The sequence below is a fragment of the Ursus americanus genome, chromosome 3, assembly GCF_024610735.1.
Source record: "Ursus americanus isolate L20-20 chromosome 3, mUrsAme1.1.p, whole genome shotgun sequence".
NCBI lineage: Eukaryota > Metazoa > Chordata > Mammalia > Carnivora > Ursidae > Ursus > Ursus americanus.
The window spans coordinates 49,442,652-49,468,845 of NC_142129.1; the positions used below are offsets into that span (position 1 = coordinate 49,442,652).

Consider the following 26,194-nt stretch of genomic DNA (forward strand, 5'->3'; position numbering starts at 1 on the left):
TCTCCATTTATGGCTGGAAGGGAAATAAATTGCTATAAACTTTTATGCAAGGCAATCTGGCAGTCTTTTTCAAAGTTGAAAATGTGTATACTTTTTGACCCAGCAATTCCCTTTTGGAAATGCATCTTACAAATGTGTTTATACGAGCAAAAGGCTATAACAGTAAAAGAGGGGAAATAACCTATATGTGGGAGTGGGTAAATAAGTCATGGTTCCTCGAGAACTTCCCGTGTGGCCCGTGAAAAAAATGGGGGAGCTCTGTCTTTATTGATATATGGAAATGAAACAATCCCCAAGATGTATTGTTCAATTGGAAAAAAGGTGTGAAATGGTGAATAGTACGATAGCTTTTATGTAAAAATTGGGGGAAAATGTACATATATCTAAAAAAATAAATTGATTACTTTAGTTGCTCCCTGACAGGGGAATTAGGTGGTTGGTGGGAAAGAATGGGAGACTTTTCACTGTATAGCGTTTGGCAACTTCAGAATTTTGAACCATGTGAATGTATTATCTACTAAAAATAAGTAAAGTGATTCCCCCGCCCCTCCCCCAAACAGGAAGTGAGATCACACAGGACTTTAGATGCAGTCTAACAACTGAATTTTTGTGCAGTTCATTAGCATTTATAAATTTCTTTCACATATATTCCCTCTTCTAATCTTTATAGTAACCAAGTGAAGAAGCAGAATTTATTTTTGGTCTGCAAATGAGAAACCTGAGGCTCAGGTGTTTAAGCAATTTTCACAAAATTTTTCAGTGGCCGATACTAGATTTGGGACCATCAAGTGTATTGTTTAAGAAATAACTTCATTTACGAGAATTTTAATAAACGGACAAAACGTGAGGGTAGTTTTAGGCAGAATGAATATGTTCTGAATGATAGTAGTTGAAGCTGTGATTCGAGAAGTGTTTATTAGCAATTTTTACCTGCATCCACTCTTACCACTGTGATCTGATCACAGCTGTTCAATCTAGATTAGAGCTGGGTTTCAAACTATCTCTGGGCGAAAAAGTTGAAATTCATTAAGAGGTGTTTGAAGGCGTGATAACACTTTGCTTAATGCAAACTGTGGATTTGTTTTTTGGGGGAGTCTGGAAATGTAATCTTGTTTAATCGATGGGAAGGATTTGTTTCTCGCCAACCTTAGTTGACGATGGTGAATTTTGTGTGTGCATGCTGCCATGATCTCGGCAAAGACCACATCAGTGAATCATGTTGCTTCAGCTGGATTGGGCCCCTTACTTTCAGAGTTTTTTTTTTTTAAGATTTTATCTATGAGAGAGAGAGAGAATAAGCACGAGCACGCACGGCATGAGTAGGGGTAGGGTTAGGGACAGAGGGAGAAGCAGACTCCCCGTTCAACGCAGGGCTCCATCCCAGGACCCTGGAATCTGCCGAAGGCAGATACTTAACCCACTAAGCCACCCAGGTGCCCATTCAGAGTGTTAAATTCCTCTTTTATCAGAAGCAAAGGGCCTATTCAAATATAAACACTGAATCTTTCTACAATGGCTTGAAAAACAGTTCCTACACACTTGGCCTTACTTGACCTTCAAGGCATCAGGTGAGGCAGATGGAATGTGACTCATTCCAGTGGCAGCAATAAGCAGTTAGAACATGCTGTTGAGCGTTTAATATTAGAGGCTTGGGTGGGGGGAGGCATCGATGAGAAGAGAAAAATATGTGAAAGGACATGGCCACGATCTCACTATTTCAAATAGCGGAGCCAACCATGAACCCAGGAACTAGGAATTCAGCAGAACAAAGAGAATCTATCTTATAAAGCAATTTCGACACCAGACGAACTACACTGAGAAGAAAGTAATGGCGGAAAAGTGAAAGAATTTTTTAAAAGTAGAGGAACAAAACAATATATACTCATTGAGAAATAAAATTTGATTACTAAAGTGAAATATGCAAGTAGCTTAAAAACAGTTGGGAAAACCAAAGAAACGTAGAAAAGGGGCCAGATTCACAAGGAAGAGTACAAAAAATCCAGAAGTTTTAAGTCTAACAATAAGACCAACTTAATAAACAGAAACACCTTCTATGAGAAACATATGCATCCTGTGCACAAAACAAAGATGAAAGAAGATGCTTATTTGATAGTTAAGTAGGATGTGAAAAAGGCAACACATGTCCGAGTGCTTTACTCTTCAGTTCTTTGTAACAGCAAGTACATGGATGGGCAGGTGACTAATAAAGCCAGAGTAAACTGACGAAGGATTTTTTTTTGAATGAGTTATAATCTAAATTTACAGATGAAATGCAACAGAGGTTTATAATAGTTATTACTGGATGGCGGAATTATAGGTCATATCAATGCATGCTTTTCAATATTTTTCTGTATTTTCTAAAATTTCTAAATATGATGAACATGTATTACTTTTCTTAGTCATAGACAAGAATGTGTTTAACCTGAATCCTAATAGGTTTTATTGACTTAAGAATTACTTCTTTGGAAACTTTAGGACTAAGGAAGATTATGGTCCCTACACTTTCTGCCCTCCCTCCCGTTATGGTGAATCACTTGTCTCTGCCCTAGTCTGAGGCCATCCACTTGTGCGTGGGATCCCAACCTCTCTTGCTTATTCGAAGTCTTTGCTCTATGGATGGATCCCCTCTCTCTTGCAGTATCAATTTCTCTATCTCCTAGATTATTCCCATGAACTTCTAAGTGTACAAAATGTATCCTGAATCTAATCCCTTCTCACCAGCTCCTCCCTGGTCTGAGCCGTTCATCACCTCACCTTTGGTCTACACTAGTGTCCTAACTGGCTTCTGTTTTTCCTTTCTACCCCAACAGCCCGTCCTCCACACAGCAGCCCGTGAGAGTCACTAGGATGGAAGCCCCATGAGGCAGGAACCCCATGTCTTGTCCCCAGTAACAGAAAAGTTGACAGCACATTGCAGGTGCTCAATATATTTTTGTTGTTGGAATCAATGAATCCCTGAATCACGTGGTGGCTCCGAGTCTTATGTGGTGGTGGTGGTGTTTGTTTTTTTTTTTGTTTTTTTTGGTTTTTTGCCTTATTACAGGGAACTAATTGGTAAATTAATGTGCTACTGTCTTTAAGCAAATTCATGAGTAACTGCACTGGAACAATGTATTAATTCAAAAATAATTTTTTGGGAGCCTCTTATAGGCCAGATACTGTTCAAGTGCTGGGGTTATGTATAGCAGTGAACAAAATAAAATTCCTGTTCTCATGAAACTTCTGGTGATCAAAGGACCTCATGGGTCTTTGAGGTCACGATTATGGAGGGCATAATTTATCCTTGACTCCATCCCCTTTAGTACCATTTGCAAGAACCTTGGCCAGAGGGACCACTTATCAGACCCAATATGGTATTTCTTATGCTTAAAAAAAAAAATCCTTTCAGAGTGTTTCCTACCCTTATAATTTTTAGGTAATATGGTTTGGTTACCCTAGTCCTGCTCAAAATTTCTAGGTTTGACTTTAAAGAGAATGTGTCAATGCAGAATGATTTTTGTTTGTTTGTTTATGGTCCAAGTTTTCAGTTCTTTTTACTGGGCTGTTTGGACAGAACCGAAGTTTATCTGCAGGAGGTGGCGTGAGAAGGATTGCAGGACTCTTCTGTTTGCACCTCCTTCCCCCTATACCTTTTTTCCTGATCTGTGTGAGAAAACTGGCCAGGCAGCATTGAATGATACAGTTGGAACAGTGCAAGTGCTGTTTGTCTAAATGCTTTCTTTGGAGCGGAAATGCCCAGGTTAAGTGGGTGTCTAGGGAATGTGCTTATATGAATTCAAGTGGTGTAACGTGTTTCTTGGCATCAGAGTACCTGTAAAGACATTCATAATTATGTGGAACTTTTAAGCTATTTTGGTTTGATGCCTTACCTTGACGCTGAAAGATTCTGACATCCTTATGGGGAAAGGATTAAAAAATAACAGTCGTGTTGGTACAGAGAAGAAATAATAACTTCATGAAAAAACACAATCCAAAATGTTTGACTAGAAAGACTTTTCATCACTTAATAAAGCAACTAGTTTATTCCTGGGGTTCAGGATGATGTTTTGGCTTGAGTGACTATCTATTTGGACATCATAGCTCCTTTGTTTGCCTACATGGAAACTGTAGTTTTGGGGGAAGGTAGTAGAGTGGAATACAATGAAAAAGAAAGCAGGGTCTTGAGTAGATAAAAGCTTCATGTGATTTACTGGGGCTGCTGTCCGCAGTGTTACTCAGACCCATTCTCTGAGTATGTTTTAAGGCCAGCCCCAAAGATGCAGGATGTGTTTGAGGTTGTCTGTCACTGTTGTTATGTTGATTAGCATGAAGACGATTTTCTTCATGAAGTGTTGTAACGATTTTAGCAAGAGTCATCCTGGTCTCCGTGTAGTATCCTTCTAGTTCCTGCCGTTGAGCGTGTAATGCAGTGCCGGACGGCATTGACCATTTACAAAACGGGGCCTCAGCTGTGCCTTCAGTCTAAAGTGATGCGGAGTTTTATTTCTTTTCATTCATTCAGCATTTATCAAGCATCTGTTATGCCAGGTCCTAAAACAGGGAGCAGAGAGACACCTGCAGCTTATGTCCGGGGTGATGAAGTACTTAGTGACACGGTCTAACTGCTGTTTATCATGCTTCACCTTTCTCTGCGGGTTTGTTTGGCTTTCATACGGAGAATAACAAGCCCTCGATGAATAAACTCCTATTTAAGATGATGATTGAAAATCTGGTCATAATTCAGCAGGCAGGCTATACTTTAATAAGAGACATTAAAACTCAAGCTCTGAGCAACCTTTCCTACAGGGATAGGAAATTAGAACTTGCTGGTATAATTCTCCCTGAAAGAAACCCCAGGGAAGAGCTGCCTGGTTTGGAGAGAAACAGGCTGACTGCCTGGCAGAGCTGACAAATGGTTGGGTTTTGGGACTGGAGCTGTAGGTGGGTCACCAGAACAATGAGAATGATGACGCAAAACTACTCAAGTTGAGGGAAGGTCTTCGCCTTTTAAGGTAGTATTATGTTTGAAATAGCCCAGGGTTATTTTGGGTGAGGTGGAGGAGGGGAAAGGGGATTGGCTGGGATGTGTGTGTGTGTGTGTGTGTGTGTGTGTGTATGTATTTGTGTTTTAGATCTGGGAACCCTCAAGGTTCTCTTATTTATAGATTTAGTTAATGGTTTGCAGATTTTAAGGCCAGGGAATCCTGGAAATTACCTAACCGTAACCTCTTTAGGGTTGATATAATACACAGAATTAAGAATGTTGTAGAATTTTGTCTGTGAATATACATCTACCTGGCATGAATTATATTGAACTAGACGAAACATTTTAATACGTAGTCTCTTGAGATGGCTCACGTGAGGCTTTCCTTATCAGTAGAGCAACACCAAAAATTTCACCCGATTTCACGTATTAAGGGTGGTGAAAATAATTTTTCAAACATGGAAGTTTAGTACTTAACCTTCCGAAGTCTCAGTACAGTGCTGTGTGCCTTGTAGTGGGTGTCGAAGCGGACACAAGGTAGACCTGGATAAGCAGCTATATGGTTAATGGTTACATGACGTTGGGCCGATCATGAGTCTGTCTTTGGGCCTCAGTTTCCCTGCCCCTAAAATAAAAGGCTGACCTACTTACGTTTTACTTAGCTTCTTAAATTCTTCTACTTAATTTTGTGATTCTTGATCCTAACGCAATCAAATATTAGTCTTGTTCATAGAATTTTGTGGCTCATTCTGTACCTGGGTAGTTCAAGTGCCTCTTGACTGTTCTAAAACTATCCCTATCTGAGCTTCCTTTTCAAAGCATGAAAGAATGGCTGGGAGGAGACCCCTCCACATTCACTAATGTTCTTCCTTTTAGTTATTCGGTGATATCCAGTTATTAGTATCCCCAAGAAGTGTTGCTATCAAGAATGCAAAAGCTCTCTACAGTCTCATTCGTGCTTGAATAACATGATTGCCTTTTATGTTTTAAGAAAATAAAAACATTTGAGGTCTTGCTGGAAGTGTTTATTCATTCAAGCTGAAAGACGTACTGTGGGTGTTATGTCTGGTTTCTGAGAGCTTTTGCAGCAGGTTGATGTCTAGAGTGTTTTGTCTCTGTTTATTTGTATTTGTTTAGACAGAGATTAATAAAGAGCTTTTCTTACAAACCATGAGGATGATTAATACAGGTTTCTCCCCTGCGGTGCTTTTTGTCAGCCCTCACATGGAAGAAAGAAGTGAAAGAATATTGTTTCTTTCAGCTCAACTCTTACATCTTTACCAGTAAACTAGGGAATTTGGGGGGAAAGAGAAAAACAGAACACATACAATAATAAGGTTTAGGTCATAAACACTAGTAGTCTTCTGGCTTCTGTAAACCATTTTTTTTTCCTGCCTTTAAAAGTGTTTTTTGTTTTTGTATCCACATTTATAGTCATGGACTGGAGGTATTTATTTAATATTACTATGTGACCTTTGGTTTGCATTTACTTTTCATTTTTCCCTTCTTTTGACCAGAAGGCATGTGAAATTAAATACAAATCCTCTGTGCACAATTGAAGAAGTAATTATGGTTTACTTTTTTACTTGGGCAAGGAGTTGTTTTTCTTTCTTTCTTTCCTTCTGGAGTTGCTTTTCTTTGAAAGCATTTTTATTTTTAAGAAACTTGAAAAAAGATCACCTAAGGATCCACTATGTCAGGCCATGAAAGAGTTTTATGTAAGATTTTGATTGATTTGACAGTCAATTTCCACAATCCCATATTTCTTCATTTCTCTCCTGTACACTTTCTATTCCCTGATGACACAGTTATCGGTAATCAGTGTTAGGAAAGTCAGTCTCCCTCCCTTCCTAGAACTTTTAAGGTTTACTCTCTCAATAACTTCTTTTTTTCTTTAGAGGGAGAGCGAGCACATGCACAAGCCTGGTGGGGAGGTGGGTGGGGAGGGGCAGAGGGGGAGGGAGAATCTTAAGCAAGGCTCCACACCCAGCACGGGGCTGATGCAGGGCTCTGTCTCAGGATCCTGAGATCATGACCTGAGCCAAAAATCAAGAGTCCGATGCTTAACCGACCAAGCCACCCAGGAGCACCCCCCCCCACCTCCTAGCAACTTTTAAATATGCAGTGCAGTATTATTAACTATAGTCACTGCACTGTGTATTATATCCCTAGGACTTACTTATTTTATAACTGGAAGTTTGTATCGTTTGACTCCCTTCACTCATTTTGCCCACTCTCCAACCCCCATCTCTGGCAACCACCAATCTGTTCTCTCTGAGTTAAGTTTTTCTTTCTTTTTTTTCTTGTTAGATTCCACATATAAGTGAGATCACATATTTGTCTTTTTCTATCTAATTTCACTTAGCGTAATACCCTCACAAATGACAAGATTTCCTTTTTTTTATGGCTGAATGATATTCCATTGTATATAAATAGCACAACTTTTTAAAAAATTAATTTCATCCAACAACAGACATTAGGTTGTTTCCGTATCTTTGCTATTGTAAATAATGCAGCAATCACGGGGATGAAGATAGCTTTTTGAGGTCGTGTTTTCATTTTCTTTGGCTAAGTCCCGGAAGTGGAAGTGCTGAATCACGTGGTAGTTCTATTTTTAACTTTTTGAGGAGCCTCCATACTATTATCCACAGTGGCTGCACCAACTGACGTTCCCACCCTTAGGGCACAGGCTCCCCTTTTCTTCATAGCCTCGCCAATACTTGTTTCTTGTTTTGATGATAGCCATTCTAACAGGTGTGAGGTGCTGTCGCATTGTGGTTGTGATTTGCGTTTCCCTGATGATTAGTGACGTTGAGCATCTTTTCATGTACCTGTTGGCCATAGGTATGGCTTTGGAAACATGTCTGTTCAGACCTGTGCCCATTTTTAATCAGACTGGTGTTGTTGATCTTGAGTTGCATGAGTTCTTTGTATATTTTGGGTATTGACTCCTTATGAGATACGTGATTTGCAAGTATCAGAAGAGTCTTTCTATGAAGGTGGTGGTGGTGGTTGATTAGATGTTAAATCAACAAATATTAATTGTAGGACTTTGAGGTAATTTCATATAAATTGCTTTTGATCAATTTATTAAGATTTAAGGCTTAACTTTAAAAAATACGAGATTTTTTTTTTTTCAACTTTGGTTTAGTCTCTTGTGATTTTTATAACTTGGCTTTTAGCTGTTGGGCATTAACTTTTAAACAGTCCCTTGTGGTGATCTGAGTTCCGAATTATATAACCACTTTAATTCTGAACATACTTGTTCTGAATGGCCCTCTTTGTTTCCTTTTACTCTTATCTTTGGCCAAGAAGTTTTACATGTTTTGTGTTGAACTTAATTGTCTCTATTTTCACCTTTGAGAGCTATGGTGAGTTTAAGTGTTTGTTTCCTACCTAGATTTCAAGACCAATTATAAGGACTTAAATAAACATGGTGTAGGCATTTAGGTTCTTGAGAAATCCCCTTTCTCTAGTATGTGTGTTTGTAGGTCTGTATGTTGGGGTGGGGTGAGTATTTGTTCTGGGAGTCTTGGTTGCATAACTAAATATTTTCTGTGGTTAGGAAATGCAGCGCGGTAAAGTTATGTGTTTCCTTAGGAACTTTTTTGCTGGTGCTTTTGCAGAATAAATACCTTTAATGGCCTGGCTTGGGAACCTGATCATTTATAGCATTTCTGTGGGAAAAGTAAATTGCAAATGCCAAGCAGTTCATTTACAGACATACTTTTGAAGCATGACACACTGGAAAACCGGAGACTGTTCATTTTATTTATTTATTTTTTTAAAAGATTTTATTTATTTGTCAGAGAGAGGGAGAACAAGCAAGGGGAGTGGCAGGCAGAGGGAGAATCAGGCTCCCCACTGAGCAAGGAGCCCCACACAGGACTCGGTCATGACCTGAGCCTGAAGCGGACTAACCGACTGAGCCACCCAGGCGTTCCTGGAGGCTGTTTAAATAGTGCAGTCAGGTCAGTCTCTCCAGTTGGGGCCATATCTGTGTAAATGACTTGTCAGGTGAGTTCATTAATGTGATTATCACCCTTTTGAAGTAATCACCCACCATCTGTGGCATCTCTGAGTGGTTCTTGCTTTCTCTTGGTCTCACTTCAAAGGCCTGGTCCTATTTACCAAAAAATTTAATGACTTCATTTTAGAATATCAGAGCTTATTGGTGTGATGGATCACTTAGCTTCAGGAGAAAGAAAGAGGCAGTTTGCTCCTCTGGGTTCAAGAGGTCACCCTTATTGTGATATATAGGAGAAGGAGATCGCTTGGAGTCTAAGAATTTGAGAGTTGGAAGGAATTTTAGTTCCATTTTCCCATTTTATAAACTGAGACCTAGAAATAACTGAAATGACCAGTGCCTTCATTTGATTCCCCCCAAAGTATAGCCTAAGCAAGAAGTTGAGTGCACATAGGTTATTTGGGAGGTGATCCCAAGAAGCAGGAGTGAGGGAGCAGGGAAAGAGGTAGGGAGGAAGGAAAAGTCAAAATAAGAACATGTGATGAGGCTGATACTGTAGGCAACGAGGGCTTGGTTCTACCCCCAGATTTCTCCTTTGGAAAGGAGGAGGCTAGAGCATTTATGCAGCCGGCCCTGTGGCCTCCTGGTTGAGGTTATAACCAGGCCGTGCTTGCATGCGTTTGCCTTCAGACCGAGTTGGTGTCCAGTTTCAGAGAAGGCCCTGGAAAACCAAGGAGATCCCTGTGTTGCCTGTGGTGAGAGTCATCAGCCTGTATCTGCCCCACTTGGAACTCCCTACCATGGCTACGGCCGAAATCAGAGCTGGGCTGGGGAACGTGACGAGGGGCATCAGGAGTGTCTGCTGCCAACACCAACACCAAAAGTGGATTGGTTATATAAAGTACAGCCAACTGTATCATTGAGGCAAAGGCTGTTAATGGTAAGATCCACCATTAATTTATGTGCCATTACGAAAGAAAATTTACCACTGAAGAAGAAAAATACACTGCCAAGTAAACTAGGATGGCCATTAAATATGAGGCACACCTAATATCAGCAATGTTAAAATGTAGGAAAAAACATTTCCTAAAATGGATGAAACATAGTATACGACAAATACTACGAAGCTATGTAGTAGGTCTGTATGTCTTACCATGGAAAGATGTGGCCTTAAATGAAATCTGCAGAATACACATACAACATGTAAATATGATTACATTAATGTAAATAAATAGATCAATAAATTCTACATGGACTCATACCAAACTGCTAACACTCATTCTTCCCAGTGTGGTGAGATTACTTAATGGTATTTTCAGGGGGAGAATGTACATGGTACCAAGAAACTGACAAGGAAGAAATAGGGGCCCCGAGAAATCATGACTTGGTGGAGTCTTTTGGTGAGTCATTGACAGATCATAACAGTCATGCCTAAAACTTTCTCCTGGATATTGTTCAATTAATTAATGCTCTGTTGACTAGGGAGTGGCAGCCACCATTCAGACAGAACAACTGGTTTCCTTTGCTGAATCATATGCAACCATACGCTTTGTATAAACATCTCAGAAAAGCTTTTTTCCAGAGAGCTCCCCCATATGCCCTCCTAATTAAGATGTGTTAATCAGAGTTTCCTAAGTGTCTTTTTCTCTATTTTAATACATTTATGGAAGGGGGATAGTGAATGTTAATATTTCACATATTTATAGGAATTCAATTTTGCTATATTATAGAGTTATGGAGGTCTTTCTTAGAATCTTTGAGTTCAACCTCCATGTGACATTTTGATTCTCTTTAAACACCTTGATCGTTGTCAGAAATGGGGAGCACCCGTCTTTGTTTTAGACAGCTCTAAGCCTCTCTACAACTCAGCAGTCCAGCATCTGTTACCCAGATTGTCTTGTTTCAGCGATTTAAAAGTATGAATGGGGCAAGAATAATGAGCACTGAGACTCTGAGTACAAGTCAAAGAGCAAACCTTTTTTGGGTGCCTGCTGGATGCTGTGGGAAAGAAAGAATGTAGACAGTTCTTAGCATCACAAAGCTAATGACAGAGACGCAGTCTCTGTCTCTGTGTCACTGCCTCTGCTCCCACCTGCTTTTACAACTCATCAGTCTGAAGGGCATGATGACAAGCGAAGGGGGCAGAGCCGGGAGAAATCACTGCCGTCTGGAGTGGGTAGCGTGGACCCAGAGCCTGTCCTTAAGTTCTTAAGACAAGGACTTTGTGCTCATGTGGCCTTTTGTTGCTTAAGAGCCCCGAAGTTTGAAAGCCATTCATGACCCTCTTGTTAGCTAATCCATTAGTTAAGCTTAACTTATTTAACAAAAGAAGATATTTGGACCGAGCGAAGTAGCAGATAATATTTCTCTCATAATGACTCATATCTAGAATGAAGTATTTTACCTTCCCACATTTTAAAAGTAACTGAAACTTATCCTTTAAGAACTGTGGCAATTTTTAAAAAATGGCCAGAATTCTCCTGACATTGATAGATGGGGTCTGTGTACCTTTGTCTTGAATATGAGTTGGCTTATGACTGCTTCAACCAACAGAATATGGCAGAAATGACACTATATGACTTACAATACTAGGTCGTAAAAGGCCATCCAATTTTCGCCTGCTTCTCTTGGGATACTAGTTCTGGGGAAGCCAAGTGCGGTATAGAAATAGGATGACTCTGAGGTTAACATGCTGGAGTAGCCATGTGGAGAAGCTCCCAGTCAGCAGGCGGCAACAGCTCCCAGCCTTGTGAGGGAGCCATCTTGACATCCACCTGGCTGGGCCTTCAGATGGCCCCAGCCCTTCCTGGCATCTGAGACCCTGAACAAGAATTGCCCAGCCAAGCCTGTCCTAAGTCCTTGACTCTTCCAAATTATGAGCCACATAAAATAGTTGTTCAAAGTCTCCAGAGTAATTTGTTACATAGCAATAGTAATTGGAACAAGTACAAAGAAATAAAATATTTTAAATCAACTGTGTCTTACATCTAAAATATATTATCTATACTTTTGAACAGAGTGCAGACATAATTTGAACCTCTTATGAACCACAAACATCTTCTTATATTGTGATTAATGTAGTTATGTCCTTCCCCTTTACAATGAGCTAGACTGCTCAGCTTTTCAAAGTCTTGCATGTACTTTTAGTTTTTGCTTTTCCCTGTCAGTAATTGTTTCACCATATCCAAGTGTGCCATTTTCTTTTTTTTTTTTTTAAGATTTTATTTTTATTTGAGAGAGCACAGCAGAGGGAAGAGACAGAGACAGAGGGAGAGGGAGAAGCAGGCTCCCTGTGGAGCAGGAAGCCCGACGTGGGACTCAGTCCCAGGACCTTGGAATCATGACCTGAGCCAAAGGCAGACACGTAACCAACTGAGCCACCCAGGTGCCCCAAGTGTGCCGTTTTCAAGACGTTAAACCTTATGTATGGAATATTGTGTTCAAATGCAGGCTATACATGTCATAAGGGATTTTTTTTTTTTAATTAACTGAGTGCTTACTTTGTGTCGGGCATGTTCTCGGTGCCACATGAGATGTTAAGCTTCGGGAGAGCAGGGACTTTGCCAGAGATGTATCCCTCATTCCTAGACTAATACTTGCTGCTCACTAAGCCTCTGTTGAGTGAGTAGATACAGGACACTATGTCAGATGGTCAGACCGCGTACTCACAACAGACTCCGTCCTCAGGGCAGTGACAAGGATAAAGAAGGGGCAGGAAACTGTGTTGTGGAAGGATGAGTGAATGAAATGGAGATGCTCAGCCTGGAAAAGGAAGACTTGGCTTGAAGGAGGGAAGAAAGCTGGTCATGGGTAAGATAAATGGTGATTGATTTGAAATAAAGTAGATTTTCTTTTGTCTCTTTATTCTCAACTAGTGCCTTTGGTGGAGTTGATCAGATAACTTGGCAGTGGCTGTTTTGGCTGACGAATGCTGCTTGCTCAAATACAAGAAAAAAACTAACCATGGAATTCATCAGGAAAAAAAAAAAGATGTTGACTCATTGGGCCAGAATTATTGCTTCATGTTTTTTGGTTTCTAAAATATTTTTGATGACGATATAGATGTAGGTTGTTCATTAATTTCTACGTCACCATTAAAGAAAATAAAGAAAATAAGAAAGAAAACTCATGAAGGAGCTATGTACGTTGTCAGATGAGAAAAATACGAACATAATACCATTTTGTGGTACCAACCTTTGGATAAAATAGTGGCTTACAGAAGTGCCCTTGACATCCTTGTCTTTTAAGAGGGAGAGACAGGTCAGGTTTATTGAACTTCTTAATTCTCGAAGGCATTTTTAACACCTGAAATTTCTTCTTGGTAGTCTTCCCTCTATAATCTCAGTAACCGAGTCAGGTAAGCTTAATGCAAATAGGAAAATAGTAGCTTTTGCTCAAAGTTTCATCATAAGTTTCGGAGGTGTTAAATAGCCACATTTGTAGCCCAGAAAGTCGTATTTTAGAATACAAGGAACACGATCACCCCATCCCTCAAAGTCAGATTGCTCTTTAATATTTGGTTTCTCCCCAATAAAATTATTTTCTTTAATTTTTTTTTTAAAGATTTTATTTATTTATGTGACAGAGAGATAGCCAGCGAGAGAAGGAGCACAGCAGGGGAGTGGGAGAGGAAGAAGCAGGCTCCCAGCGGAAGAGCCCGATGTGGGACTCGATCCCAAAACGCCGGGATCACGCCCTGAGCTGAAGGCAGATGCTTAACGACTGCGCTACCCAGGCGCCCCTATTTTCTTTAATTTTTGACTTCAGATTGACCGGCTTTAATTTTTTCCTTGGATTTCTTTGCATTTAAAAGGAAATTATTGACTTCTTCTGGTTTGCTATTGATGCAGGGAAGACTGGTTGAGTAAAGGATTCTTGATTTGACTATTATTGCCTCTTCTAGTTTGTGTTTAACCTGAAACACAAGATAAGCGTCATAAACGGACTACCCTGGAGTACAATGATGAGTGTCAAGGAAGATTCAGAATGGACCAGCCAAAGTCCCATCTGTTTGTAATACTGTGGGTAGTTCAGTAGTCCTTCCCAATTTAGTTGTGTCATTGTGGAGATACAATCAGCATCAGGCAGGATGAAAGCTCTTCTTAGAGTCACATTTCCATTTTATTAAATTCTACTTGCCTGGTTTCTTTCAAAATTGAATCAGTTTCTTAGCATGGCTCTAATATTAGATGGGTTTCCTTGGAGATATGCATAGATATAGATTTATAGCGTTAACCCTGATCTTATCTAGTTTAATGGCCTTCTTAGAGAAGTATGTTCTTATTTAGGTCGTTAAAATTTCCACAAAAGCAAATACAGAAGCTGCAGAGATGAGATTTGAGGTGATGCATTTCTCGTTATGGATTTGGTGTTTTGTTATGGGGTGATTTTGAAGGTGGAGATGAGAATGGGGGGAGTAATGGCATTTTTAGCTATCACAACAGGTAGGTCTTCCAAAAGGAAGAGATCATGTGGAGCCCTGTACCTGGCAAATCCCAAGCCCCAATCCCAGAATCTAAGGAATTCACCTGACCGTTGAAAGAGAGTGAGCATATAATGGATATTTTCTATTTTTTGATAAGAGAAAAGGGATTCTGCTTTCTCAATTGTAACCTCCGAAGACTTTAGAGAAATGTAGAAGGAGCCTCGGAGGGAATTTGTGACATCTTGCTCAGAGAACTGAGGCTGGTTTTTGTTTTTAATATTGGGCTATGTTTCTTTGTTTTTGTTTTAATATTGGGCCATGTTTCCTCCAAACTAAGCTAAATGCAGGTGTGCCTCTATGCTGAAGCCTAATCTGTAGAAATGCAAATTGACATCATACATAAATAATGAGACAAACCTGACATAAACCCTTGATAACTATTTTTACAGCCCTCAGGCTGTTTTCTTTGGTCACGCGTTTCAACAAATGTGTCCTCAAACTACTTTATTTACATCTCTGGGTATGCGTATGCCCCACTTTTTCCAGCTCATTTCTGTTCCTTTCCTGTTGTTTTTTCAACTTTCTGCTGATGAGCTCGTTGATTACTAAATGCCAGTTGCCAAAGGGCGGGGAAGCAGAGTGCTGGAAAGCTGTTCATGGGCCTGTCCTCCTGCTCCATCATCTTTGGTGAAGAGGGGCCGGGTGAGAAGCTAGCGACCTTTTTTGGTGATTTTTGTTTTGGAATGAAATGGCTGAATGAACCAACAGACTGAAATGTTTCCTCTGTGTTCCTTAAACCTATAGGATGAATAAGCAGGTAGGTACAGCTGCCCACGTGGCGTAAGCATTCTTGTGCCCCTCGCTGTGTCGTGATGTGCTGTGACCCAGAGCGCTGTGGCGCGAGCGTCCGATTCTTCAGCGTGAATCTTGCCGTCTAGCTCCGTGTACGGTGCAATTTATGGAGGTGGCATAAATTGGTCGAATCCTAAAACCCAGCGCTGCCACAGTCTGGATAGATTAGAATAAGGAGTTCGTGATATATAGCACTTGAAGTAACCAATACATTGAGGAAATCTGTAAGTTATGGGGGAAAACCTCCTGAGCTTGCGTCTGACCCTGGGGGTTTCTTGCAGCCCCTGAGCCCAGGTTCTCTTTGGAGCTGCAGAGAAGACGGCCTTTTCAAGCAGGCATTGCCATAAGAGCATCTTCTCTTTGCAGAAGCGGCAACAGCAACGGTCACCTTCTTAAGCTCCACATTGCACAGTTATTTGTAACTCGGTCTCTTCTCACAGTTGTGAAATCTGAATAGCAACAGGTTTTGATTTGGTTTGGTTTGTTTTTGTTTTTGTTTTTGTTTTAGCTCATCTGAAGGCCAAGTCTGACCTGAACTGACAGGAAGCTATTTATGGTTTTTGTTCAGGTTAATAGGAATGTTCATACATTTTGCTGTAACATGTTTGTGAGATGCTGCTCCAGGTCCTGCTGGAACTGTTATTACTTGATGTACATACCGTATTCCCTTTCTAAAATTAAAAACAAAAAGAAAAACAATTCTAAATGTTTCTGGCCTCAAAGATTTCAGCAAAGGGACTGAAGACTTGCACCTAACAGGGCCAAAAATGGCCATCGTCATAGAAACATGGAAACTTTTGAACTTTGCATTTGTCGTAATTTCACATTTCAGGGACTTTGAATTTTCTCTTGCTAACTAAATGAGACCTGATGCCAGGACGTTCCTATTCTGATGACCAGCAGCATGGAATGCATGGATCGTCATGCGACCAAGACGGAAACAAAGGAAGCAAAGTGTCTGGATAGTAGCTGGAGAGTCGTGAATTTAGTCACGTGGCTTCAAGTGGACTTAATGATGTGTCAGGGGGCGGGGACACTTAGCTTTATTTTGAACTCTGTATTCATTATTGCTGTATATGAGAATGTCTATACTTCGACCTAGTCACTATCTCATAAATTTGGTATAGATTATTCCATACTCTGCAAGTTCTGTTCTTTTCAAGTAATCCATTTTTTTCTTTATAAAGTTTCATAAAATAACTTCTTGGGATTTTTGAGGTAAGTTTACTTGAGTCAGGTGGACTCAACATACATTTCTGGTGGGGCCCAAAGTATGTGAAGCAGTTACGCGGGGAGCCTGCGGAACGAAGCTTCCTCCTGCACGTTGTGTTATGTGTGACACAGAGAAATGTGAGCAAGATGCAGCCTTGTGTCCTTAGATCGGTGTGGGTGCAAATACCTGTGAAGCCAGCCCAGCTTGCTCTGCGTTTAGGATAAGTGGACTAAAGTGTGAGAGGTGAGCTTGGAAAGGGAGGTTGGCTCAGAACTGGGGAGGGCCTCGAATACTGCCTCTACACCGTGGACTTTATTTTGTAGATAGTTTGTTCACAAGATTTGCACGTAGAAAAATTCCACGAAATGTTATGTTATGCTTCGAGTAACTAAATATATTATGTTAGATCAGATATCTCCTCTATTACATGGTAACGTGGACAAGTGGGAGTTGATGCCAAAAATTAAGAAAGTATAAAAAAGAGAGAAACTTAAAATGGAGGAAAAGTATCTGTTACATCTATTTTTTTTTTCTGTCTGTAGTTTGAGAAGTGATTGCATGATTTGATTTTCATGAGGGGAGCACTTGCACCCCTCTCACGGGATGTAGTGGCTGTAAGAGCTCAACGTGAAAGCCGGCGCCCTGGACGGTGATGAGTCACTGCACACATTTGCACAGAGGAGTGATGGGGTCAGGCAGGTGCTCTAGGAGGATGGGTTTGGTAAGCGTGTACGGGATGGTTTGAGTGGGGAGCGCCCAGCGGTTGGCAAGCGAGGTAGGAGCTATTGTTGTCATCTGGGCAAGAAGCAGTAATTTCTGTCTGAGCCTGGCAGGTGGCAGTGGGAAGAGAAAAAAAGGGAAATGCTGGAAGAAGAAACTTTTAAGAAATATCTTAAATGCAATTTTCTTATTTCATTCGTCAAGGGCATTTTAAATTGGTAGGAAGGAAGACCCAATTAGGAGGAGCTGTCTGATAACAGACTGAGTTTTCGAGGATTTTCCCAGGGCTCAGGGCCACATTTTGTATATATATGTACAGGGTTGTTTGCCTGAAACTATTGCGTAGGCTGGTACAGTTCTCCTTCTTAAGGAATCTTTGGATGCCACATGTATTCAGAAATGAGAAGAAATGTGAAGAAGAGTGGTTTGGGTGGTGTCAGCTCCTGGTTCATAGCTGTCTCCTGATTTCCTTTGATCTCTTGGCTTGTGCTGTGCCCTTTTGGGGGGCTGATCCAACATCCTCATTCACTGTGCCTCATCTCCTTGGTGTCAACGACCTTCCTTTCCACGCCACCTCAGCAACCCACTCAATGACCACACCCTAGGATTCTGGCTTCTGAGATACCCTGCCCTCTGTCAGAGCCCCCACCTTTCTCATCTGCTTTCTTGCACTAAACCTGTTCTTCAGACTCTGTGAATTTATTCCCTTGATATCCACCCTGTTTTCTGTCTGTCTGGCCTAGACTTCCCCCACTCCTTCACTTTCTCCCTGGTGTACCTGGACAATGTGGTCAATGATTTCGATTATCTGTCACTGGGACAGCGATTTCCTCGCTGTGGACCTTCCACAGAAGTACTCACCTCTTCTTCCACCTCTGAATCAACACCACAGCCTCTTCTCTCTCCGTATTCACTCTGTGACTGATGGTGGGCTCCCTTACACATGTATGGTTTTAAAGTTATCACAGCCCTTGATGTTACTTGGAAATCTTTTTGCTGACCCAAAGTTTGTACTCTTTCCCATTTTCTGGGGCAGCTATTCCAAATCTTTATTATTCTCTTCAAGGATGAAGCTTTCTTCCCCCACCTCATTCTCAGCATTTGAACTTGTCCTCATTTTATCTAGAAACAGAGGTCACTAAGAAGCAATTCTCCCAACTTTATATACAGCCCCCAGAGTTATTGATGCGTTCCCCTCTCGGTGATGGAACTGTGTCATTCCATTCTAAATCCCATGCCCCAAGGCCTCCTGATGCCATCCTGCCTGTCTATAACTGTTGATAGTGTTGGCTATTCTATCAGTTGGGATGATTTTGGCCAAAATTACAGAAAACCCAAACACAAGAGGCTTAAATAAGAGGCTACATAGGGGTGCTTGGCTGGCACAGTTGGTTAAGCAAAGGCAGACTCTTTGATTTCTGCTAAGGTCATGATCTCAGGGTCGTGAGATCCAGCCCCGCATTGGGCTGTACCCTGGGTGTGGAGCCTGCTTAAGATTCTCTCTCTCCCTCTGCCCCTCTCTGCTTGTGCAAGCTCGCGCGCGCTCTCTCTCTCTCAGCGCTACATAAAAGAAGTCTGGAAGTAGGACAGTTCCAGATTAGCTTAATTTAATGACTTGACCGTGTCATTAGGACCCAGTTTCTTTAGTCTTTCCTCCCTACCAATCACAACGTGTTAGCTCTATTTCCTCTTTAAACTGACCCTGGACTCCCATTGGCCAGGAGTGCACCACACTTACTTGCCTAAGCCAATCAGTGCAAAGGAATGGGATTTCCCCATAGATTTGAAGTTGTCTACGTTTTTAGCCTGGGTTTGGGGAGGGGTCCAGGCTCCTCTCAAGTACATAACTTTTCAGCGTCTGAACAAAACTGGAATTCTATTAGCAACGGAGAAGCCGGGGAGAATGGCTGCTGGGGACATAGTTACTAGTAGCTTCTACAGCTGCCTCCTCAGTGCTCAAAGACTTTGCTCCTTTTGAATTATAAGCGCTGATTTTCTTCCTTCTCTGAATATTCTCTTTCTATATGTTGGCTTCCTCCATCGACTTTTCCTCTTTCTTCCTGTTAAATCTTGGCTTTCCTGGTGCAGTCACCTCACCATGTCTTTTTCTTGATCAGTGGTGTTTTCATGAGCTTAGTCATTCCTATGATTATATCTTATAGCTCCAACCTGACCGTTCTTAAATCTGTATCTCTCCATTGACCTCTATCTTTTGAGCTCTATTTTCTTTCTTCTTGTCTGTTCTTGTGTTCTGTATCTTGATTAATCGTATCACTTACTTACGGCAAAGAATTTTGCCTCCCATTGTACACCTTTTAATTAGTAACAGAATCTTGTTTTCTTCCTGGGCACCTTACCTTAAAAAAAAAAAAATGAAGCTCTTTGACTGGGAGATAATGACCTTTTTGCCCAAATCTTTTTCCTTCTTCTGGCCTTCCAATTTGAATTATCAGTAGAGTTTCAGAAGCCATCTTTGACCCTCAGGTGATCTTGAGGATGAAATTCGGGATAAAAAGGTGCTCGGCTATTTGTGACCGTAGAGCTGCCTACCATATTAGCTTTGGAATGCCTTCTGGATTCTTTTCATGGCAAGTAAGTCCTAGTTTATTTAGGCCACTGTGTGTGTGAAAATTGCAGCTAAATGTAATTCCTAACAGATACTTCTATGCTTGTTACCCAAGCAGCACACCCAATAGTTTTTCTCCCTCTCCCTCACTACCCACACTCTAATTCATGGATTATACTTTGGAAATAGCTCTAGGCCCCGGAAACAATAATATAAAACCAGGACAAGAATATCCATTCCACACTCACAGATTTGTTAAAATTAAACAGTTTAACCATACCAAGTGTGGGCAAGGACATGTAGAATGGAAACTCCTCTTTTGTCTATGGGAATATCAATTAGAACAACCACTGTAGAGAATAATTTGGCAAGAAATAGTTTGGTTTAAGATGTTCAATCCTTATAACTCCATAAGCCAGAAGTTCTATTTTCAAATATGTGAAAGTCTTATATACACGTGCAAGGGAGAAGATATGCTCTGTTCCGCACTCTCTGTTAGAACAAAAAATTGGAACAACTTCAATTTTCATAACCAAGATGTGGATGAAGGTCATGTGTTCAATCATCTAAATTCTATAGAGCTTAAAATGAAAGAACTAGAACTACATGGGTCATGATAGGTAAATCTCAAGAATAATGTTGAGCAAAAAGAGTCAGGCTCTGGGGTATATACAGCATGATGCCATTTATATAGTTGGAAAAAGTACAAATCAAATATATTAATTAGTATCCTGCTCTGTTATGCCTGCTGTTGCTGCCCCTATTCGGGTCTCATCATCTTTCACCTAGTACACTGGTCAGAGCTCAGTAATTTATCTGATTTTTACAATTCTCTCCATTCCAACTCACTGTAAACACTGTCACCAGTCTAGTCCTCTACTTAAAAATCCTTGGGTTTTTTTTACCACATGTAAGATAATCCAGTTCTAGGGGCGTCTGGGTAGCTCAGTTGGTTGAACGTCTGACTCTCTGACTCTCGATCTCAGCTCAGGTCTTGATCTCAGAGTTGTGAGTTCAAGCCCCATGTTGGGCTCCAAGCTAGACATGGAGCCTACTTAAAAAAAAAAAAAAAGATGATAATGCAGTCCAAAATTTTGGCATGGTATTTAAGATTGTTTCTGGAATCATCTCCCTTTACATCTTCCCTTAAGTTCCTGTGCTCATAGCATTCTCTCTGACTAGAATGACCCTCTCCTTCTTCCTCTTTCCTTTGCACTTGGCCCGAATATAAGCTTTCAAAGCCCAGATCCAGAGTCATCCTTTGTCCAGAATACTCCTAGACAAAATTGGTGGTTTACTCTGCTATCTACTCCCAGGACTTTATTCTTGCTGGTGGTATAAGAAGTTGGCATGTTGTGTTGCAGTTTTGATCTTGTAAGAGCAGGATATGTGTGTCCTGTATTTTGAGGTCCTTAGAACCCTTTTGCATATTTAGCCTGCAGTCTGTGGTCACAAGAGTGTAGTGGTATCTTTTTTTAATTGTGAGAGGAAAAGTTAGCCCTAGAATACAGTCTGTATTCAGTGTCTCAGCTCCTTTGGAAAATTCACACATATTCTAACACACAGAGCTTCAGGAGGAAGGCTTTTTCAAGTTCATCTTTTACTGCAACTGATAGCCCGAGGCCCATTCATTATAAAGTTGAATGACATTGCATTTTAGGGGAGTGATAAAAAGGATTGTATTGGAGATATAAAAGTTAACTTTTCAACCAGGAGAAACCTAAGAATGAATTAAATGGTGATTTTAAAAAAAGATTCCCTCCTTGAGAATATATGTACATTTTTTGTTTTAGGATTTCTTTTTCTTGGTACATAGACATATAATTATACAAAAATGGGATCCTCTTATAAAGACTGTTTTGTAACATTTTTTAACCTAATCTATCTGGAATATTTGCCCATGTCAACCAGTAGAGCTTTATCATCAGTTTTTTTGAAAAAATTCAGACAGAAATTACATTCTGAATTGCGTAGGTGTTCAGTGCACAGCATAACCACCGCCCAGATCAAGACACAGAACATGTACCGGTAATGCAAAGGCTCTTTGTACCTTGGTGGCAGTGGGACAGTCCTGTGGCTTAGTTGTGGTGGGTACCTGAACACATGAATATACCTCCGATAACATTTTATAGAACTATACACAGTGCACATACATGCATACAAAATAAGCGCATGTAAAAACTGGTGAAATCGGAGTAGACTGTAGCCTGGCTAATTGTATTGTGCCAATGGTAATTTCCCGGTTTTGGCTAATTATATATACGATATTACCATTGATGGGAGCTAGGTGAAGGGTATACTGAACACTCTGCACTGTTTTGGCAACTTCTTGTGATTCTATAATTATTTTTTTTAAGTTAAGAAAAGTCTTCCTCGTGCCTGTTTTATTATTTTAATGAATGTCTTGCAGGTTACTGGATAGATATGTAATAGCTTATATAACCAATTCTCTATTCATTTTCCGGAGTTTTTACTCATACCAACAACTTTATGATGAGCAACCTCGTATGTATTTTTCAAAGGGGTCTTATCTTAAAAAGAAAAAGCCACTACAAGGTTCTTGAAATCATTTTTCAATGAGTACACACAATTTTCAAGGTCATGCATTCCATAAGGTGAGACAAACCTGTGCAGTGGGGATAATCAACTCTCCCAGGACGAAAGCATTTCAGCAAAATTGTAATTTCTGGCTTTTCCATCTGCCCACAGCCCAAGGACATTGAACTCTGCACCAAGGAATAGAAGATATAAATGAAAGTGCAGCCTAACTAAAACAGGTCATTCCATTGTTTTTCAAGGGTGAAATATTTCTAGAAGATTCACTCAAAGGTAAGCTGCATGGCAAACTCAATTTTAGACTTTATTTAAAGGATAAAGCCACCTGAGTAGTTACCCTAAGTTTTCCTGTTGTTGTTCATCCTAATTTTTTCTAAAGTAAGCTCTATGCCCACCGTGGGGCTTGAACTCATGACCCCAAGATCAAGAGTCACGTGCTCTACTGAGTGAGCCGGCCAGATGCCCCTGTTCATCCTGATTTTTTATCTGATTTTAAGAAGACCAGCCTGGACCCAGGCTTCTGGAAACCATAATGTACTTTACACTCCTCCTCAATGGTTAGGGGGGAAAAGTAGATATATTTTTGGCAAAGCACCTGTTAAATGAGGGTTGTTTTCCGTTTCCATTGGCTCAGCAGGTGCCTTATACTCTAATAATTTATGAAGGTATTTTTTGTTGTTGCTGTTTTTGGCAGTTGTTTTGATTTCACGTCTATTACTGGTAATTCGTCTTTGATCCCAGGAACTCGTTATTTGTCATTAACTCACATACATGAGAGGAATATAATGAAATGATTTCTGCTTCTCAGATGGCCAGCAAAGACTCACACTTGTCAGTGAGATCGGTGTTGAGCTTGCTGTGGTTACATGTTAATATTTGAATAAAAACATGTTGAGGTCATTGATACTGGTGTTTCTCACAAGGCCTTCGTTGCAGTGGTGAGATTTACCTTATCACAGGTAAAAAACTGCTCTCACATGACCTTATTTCCTTTCACTTCCAAACTCTTACTTCCGACTCCAGCTGAGAAAATTGACTTTCTCTCTGAGTCCCATTTTAGAGCAATGACACATATGGCCTGCCTTTTCTCATCAGCTTCATCACATTCTGTCTCTTCCTTCTTTTAAGCTTTGCTTTTCTCGTTTTATCCACGGAGCTATTTCTAGAATAAACCACTGTAATGCCAACGAATCTTAGTGTTTATTGTTTTACCCTTTCTATTTATGCTGTATGTAACTCTTGTATGTATCTTTGCATAGGTATGTTTGACTCTTTGGCTGGAATACCAAATTTTGATAGCAAAAGCAGATAGTGATTAACTTTGTAAATTGCCCATCTGTTTACTTGTCTAGTAACTAAGTATGTAAACATTGATTTCAGAAGAGAACTGGGAGCATATGCAAATACTTGCCTCAACTGGAATTTAAGATAGATTAATTATGAAAAAGCAAATTTTCTCTTTCTTTGCATAACCTGCTTAAACTTTCGCTCAGCTGTTAGTTTTCCTTGAGAACAGGAGTGTAATCAGAAAGACCATTAATGACCTAAGTGTTCTATATTGTGGAGTTACTCAAGTTTTTAGACTGGCCTATGATTGTTGGTCTCTTTACAGATTTTTGGGTATTTTTGTTCTCCTTTACATGTTCTGCTTCTTTTAAGCTATTCTTAAACAGAAGATGTGGTTATGGGGGCGCCTGAGTGGCTCAGTCGCTAAGCGTCTGCCTTTGGCTTGGGGCGTGATCCCAGGGTCCTGGGATCAAGCCCCACATTGGGCTTCCTGCTCCACTGGGAGCCTGCTTCTTCCTCTCCCACTCCCCCTGCTTGTGTTCCCTCTCTCGCTGGCTGTCTCTCTCTCTGTCAAATAAATAAGTCTTTTTTTTTTTTTAAAGAAGATATGGTTATGCACATGGAATTTATTTGGCGAATTTTGGAACTAAATCAGAGCCTTTGAGAGAGAAGACATTCCAAAGGGCTTTTGCTTGCATGGTTGCTTTTTACCTCTATGGGTCTGTTGCTTTTGAACTCTAGGACAGTGTTAATAAATTGTCGAGCTGAATTACCTCATATTTGACTTCCTTTTTGGGAGTTTGTAGGTGGTACTAATGATCTTTCCCTCCTTGAAAACATACAATGAATGTCCTCTTTATTCTCTAGTGTAACCTTGGGCCGTGAAACCCCCTCTCAGCTGGGCCCCAGTTCTGCAGGCATCTGCCTGCTTGGCCTGTTATTACTCCGTGAATCATTGCTGGCCTTATTAAACTATTTTGGGCAGCAGCCTTTCCATTCTCCTCCCGTGAACCATGAGGCCTGGAGTTGCTGCAGCAGTATGGGCCCAGTGTGGAATTTGAATGTGAAGGAAGGAAGTTTCACTGGTTTGGAATATAGCCCTCTACCTCCTAGAACAGTAGAGTGTCTGCCCTCTGAGGCCACTTTGTGTCACGAAATGTTTCTTTTGTTTTAAAAAGTGATCCCAGAAAGTTCATCCTTGAACGTCTAGTGTTTAAAATGCTTGGATATAAGGCAGTTTAGTCTCCCCACTGCACCCCCTCCCTGATTTTCTTTCGTTTGCTCAAGCATATCCATGATCCTGATTTGTGTTGGTGGTCTTCTCTAGCTCTTCTGTTCTAACCTGTCTCAGATCCATAGATGCACAGTATGCACCTTGCCAAGAAAGCACAGTACAGTGGAGAAGGTGGCCTCCCATCAGACAGACCTACATTCAGATCCCAAGGATGGTGGGAAAATGATATAACTTCTTTAAGGTTAAGATAGGAAACGTGTGGCCAACCTCATAGGGTGGTATAAGGATTAAGAGGGGACATGGAAACACTAGGTAATGGGAAACCTGGCCACTGGTTAGAACTAGTCAGTAGAGAAAGTCCTCTGGCCTTTGTTAAGGAGACATTATAATTTGTGTAGTCTACATGTTTCTTTTTACAGATCAGTCACTGAGACCCAAAGAGGCTGTGCTTGCCTGATGACACATAACTGTACATGGAGGAGCGAGGATGAGAATCCAGATTTCCTAACTCTTAGTCCAGTGGTTTTCCATGCTATCACATCACTTCCCCATGTGTCGCTGGCTCAGAGCCACATTTGAACTATTCTTAGCCTTCTTCATGGAGGTATTTGTTGTTCATCAGAAAATACTTGTTTCATATGCTGTTCCTTTGTTTTCTTAGCATCTTAAAAAAAGCAGAGTTGGAGAATGTGTTAGTTTCCTATTGCTGCTATAACAAAACTCAGTTGTTGAGTCTTGTGGCTTCAAACAATACAAATTTATTCCCTTACAATTCTGGAGGTCAGAAGTCTAAAATCAGCTTGTCAGCAGGGCTGTGTTCCTTCTGGAGGCTCTTGTGGAAAATCTGCTTCTTTGCTTTCTCCACCTTTTCCAGACGACCTGCATTCTTTGGCTTAGGGTGCCACATCACATCTCATTTTCCATCATCCCATCTCATCACGTTGCAGTCTACTAATGGATCGCCTGCCTCTCTCTTAGAAAGACCCTGTGCTTGCATTGGCCCTACATGGATAATTCTGGATAACCTCCGCATCTCCAGGGCCTTACTTTAATCCTGTTTCTAAAGTCCATTTTGCCATATAAGGTAACATTCACTGGTTCCGAGGATTAGGCTGTGGATATATTTGGTGGTTGTTATTCTACTTGCCACAGACAGACATCTGCCTTACAAGCCAGAATTCTCCAATCATCCTTCTTTTTCACTTATATTCCTGAATGTCTCAAAATTAAATCACATCAGTTTGTTCCCATACATTTTTCTAGCCATTTACTCTCCTCCCTCTGTGCCCCATAATGAATTCCTCCTTTTAGAATAAACCTATTCTAGAAATGGAAGGTACTGACATCACCCACTCAAATGACTATTCATACTTCTTGGCTTACTCTCATGTTGGAGGGGCAATGATTAGGG

The 26,194-nt window shown here is 40.7% G+C and overlaps 1 protein-coding gene across 4 annotated transcripts in view; it reads left to right on the forward strand.

Moving 5' to 3' along the window:
- The window catches only part of OSBPL3 (oxysterol binding protein like 3), a 257,656-nt gene that overhangs the window by 106,926 nt on the left and 124,536 nt on the right, over window positions 1-26,194 (forward strand). For all 4 annotated transcript variants that reach the window (XM_087860961.1, XM_045793008.2, XM_045793012.2 and 1 more), the window contains one exon: window positions 22,416-22,535. The gene's annotated coding sequence lies outside the window, so the exon portion shown is untranslated. The remainder of the gene's footprint in view (window positions 1-22,415; window positions 22,536-26,194) is intronic.